This window comes from Arachis hypogaea, chromosome 19 (genome assembly GCF_003086295.3).
Source record: "Arachis hypogaea cultivar Tifrunner chromosome 19, arahy.Tifrunner.gnm2.J5K5, whole genome shotgun sequence".
In the NCBI taxonomy this organism is placed as follows: domain Eukaryota; kingdom Viridiplantae; phylum Streptophyta; class Magnoliopsida; order Fabales; family Fabaceae; genus Arachis; species Arachis hypogaea.
In genome coordinates, this window is record NC_092054.1 from 46,442,079 (window position 1) to 46,445,242 (window position 3,164).

Genomic DNA, 3,164 nt, shown 5'->3' on the forward strand with positions numbered 1-3,164 from the left:
GAAGTGGATTTATGCATCAATTACTTACTTCTGTAAACCCTAGTAGCTAGTTTATTATAAATAGGAATTCTTACTATTGTATTAGATATCTTCGGATCATCTTTGGACGCCTAGTTCTTAGATCATGGGGGCTGGCCTCTCGGCCATGCCTGGACCTTTCACTTATGTATTTTCAACGGTAGAGTTTCTACACTCCATAGATTAAGGTGTGGAGCTCTGTTGTTCCTCAAAGATTAATGCAAAGCACTACTATTTTTCTATTCAATTCATCTTATTTCGCTTCTAAGATATTCATTCGCACTTCAACCTGAATGTGATGAACGTGACAATCATCATCATTCCTTATGAACGCGTGCCTGACAACCACTTCCGTTCTACCTTAGATTGAATGAGTATCTCTTAGATCTCTTAATCAGATTCTTTGTGGTGTAAGCTAGATTGATGGCGGCATTCAAGAGAATCCGGAAAGTCTAAACCTTGTCTGTGGTATTCCGAGTAGGATTCAATGATTGGATGGCTGTGACGAACTTCAAACTCACAAGTGCTGGGCATAGTGACAGACGCAAAAGGATAGTGAATCCTATTCCAGCATGATCGGGAACCTCAGATGATTAGCCGTGCCATGACAGGGCATCTTGGACCATTTTCACAAGAGGAAGGGATGTAGCCACTGACAACGGTGATGCCCTTGCATAAAGCCAGCCATGGAAAGGAGTAGGATTGATTGGATGAAGGCAGCAGGAAAGCAGAGATTCAGAGGAACGAAAGCATCTCTACACGCTTATCTGAAATTCTCACCAATGAATTACATAAGTGTTTCTATCCTTATTTTCTGTTTAATTAGTATTATTTTCGAAAGCTCCATAATCAATTATTATCCGCCTGACTGAGATTTACAAGGTGACCATAGCTTGCTTCATACCAACAATCTCCGTGGGATCGACCCTTACTCACGTAAGGTTTATTACTTGGACGACCCAGTGCACTTGCTGGTTAGTTGTATCGAAGTTGTGACAAATTATGAATTGAGATTAGAGCACCAAGTTTTTGGAGCAATTACTAGAGATCACAATTTCGTGCACCAGAGGCCAGTGGACATCCATTGAGGTCTTCCTCAGTGTAGATCACTGCCTCATCCTCCTCTCCAGGTTCGGCCGTGTGGGTTATAGTTATGGCCTTGCACTCTCTTTTTGGATTCTCTTCTGTATTGCTTGGGAGAGTGCTAGGAGGGATTTCAGTAACTTTCTTACTCAGCTGACCAACTTGTGCCTCCAAATTTCTAATGGAGGACCTTATTTCAGTCATGAAACTTTGAGTGGTTTTAATTAGTTCAGAGACTATAATTGCTAATTCAGAGTGGCTCTGCTTAGAATTCTCTATTTGTTGCTGAGAAAATGATGAAAAAGGTTTGCTATTGCTAAACCTGTTTCTTCCACCATTATTATTATTGAAGCCTTGTTGAGGCCTCTGTTGGTCCTTCCATGAGAGATTTGGATGATTTCTCCATGAAGGATTATAGGTGTTTCCATAGGGTTCTCCCATGTAATTCACCTCTTCCATTGCTGGGTTCTCAGGATCATAAGCTTCTTCTTCAGATGAAGCTTCCTTAGTACTGCCTGGTGCAGCTTGCATTCCAGACAGACTTTGAGAAATCATATTGACTTGCTGAGTCAATATTTTATTCTGAGCCTGTATGGCATTCAGAGTATCAATCTCAAGAACTCCTTTCTTCGAATTTGTCCCATTATTCACAGGGTTCCTTTCAGAAGTGTACATGAATTGGTTATTTGCAACCATCTCAATGAGTTCCTGAGCTTCTGCAGGCGTCTTCTTCAGATGAAGAGATCCTCCAGTAGAGCTGTCCAATGACATCTTGGACAGTTCAGACAGACCATCATAGAAGATACCTATGATGCTCCATTCTGAAAGCATGTCAGAAGGGCACCTTCTGATTAATTGCTTGTATCTTTCCCAAGCTTCATAGAGGGATTCACCTTCCTTCTGTCTGAAGGTTTGGACTTCCACTCTAAGCTTACTCAATTTTTGAGGTGGAAAGAACTTTGGCAAGAAGGCATTGACTAGCTTTTCCCAAGAGTTCAGGCTTTCCTTAATTTGTGAATCCAACCATGTTCTAGCTCTGTCTCTTACAGCAAAAAGGAAGAGCATAAGTCTGTAGACCTCAAGATCAACCCCATTGGTCTTGACATTGTCACAGATTTGCAAGAATTCAGCTAAGAACTGATGAGGATCTTCCAATGGAAGTCCATGAAACTTGCAATTCTGTTGCATTAGAGAAACTAATTGAGGCTTAAGCTCAAAGTTGTTTGCTCCAATGGTAGGGATTGAGATGCTTCTCCCATAGAAGTTGGGAGTAGGTGCAGTAAAGTCACCAAGCACCTTCCTTGCATTGTTGGTGTTTTCGGCTGCCATGGCTTCTTCTTGTTTGAAAAGCTTTGTTAGGTCCTCTATAGAGAGTTGTATTGTAACTTCTCTCAGCTTTCTCTTCAAGGTCCTTTCGGGTTCAGGATCAGCCTCAACCAGAATGTCTTTGTCCTTACTCCTGCTCATATGAAAGAGAGAAGAAGAAAGTATGGAATCCTCTATGTCACAGTATAGAGATTTTTTGAGGTGTCAGAGGAAAAGAAAAATAGAAGGAGAAGGTAGATAGAAGAGAATTCGAACTTATCAAAAAGGATAGAGTTCGAATTACACCTTGAGGAGGAGTGTTACTCCCTTAAATAGAAGGATGTGAGAAGATGGGAAGAATTTTCGAAGTTAAAGTAAAATATTTTTAGAATAATAAAAAGAAATTTGAAAATTTGATTGAGATTTTCGAAAATTAAGATTGGGAAAGAAATTAAGTGATTTTCAAAAAGATTTTGAAATTAGAAATCAAAAAGATATGATTGAAACTTAATTTTGAAAAAGATGTGATTGAAAAGATATGATTGAGAAGATATGATTGAAAATCAAATTAAAAAGAGAAAGTTTTAAAATTAAAGTTGATTACTTGACTAATCAAGAAATTAGAAGATATAATTCTAGAATTTAAAATATGATCCTTTCTTAATAGGCAAGTAACAACTTGAAAATTTTTGAATTAAATCATTAATTGTAACAAATATTTTCGAAAATAGTAAAAATAAAAAAAAATGGAAAGAAAT

The 3,164-nt window shown here is 38.4% G+C and overlaps 1 non-coding gene across 1 annotated transcript; it reads left to right on the top strand.

The window, feature by feature from the left end:
* The first annotated feature begins 1,926 nt into the window (after window positions 1-1,926).
* On the top strand, window positions 1,927-2,034 carry LOC112780796 (small nucleolar RNA R71). The gene has a single exon (XR_003191611.1). It is a non-coding gene; the product is annotated as a small nucleolar RNA R71 (small nucleolar RNA).
* The last annotated feature ends 1,130 nt before the right edge of the window (window positions 2,035-3,164 follow it).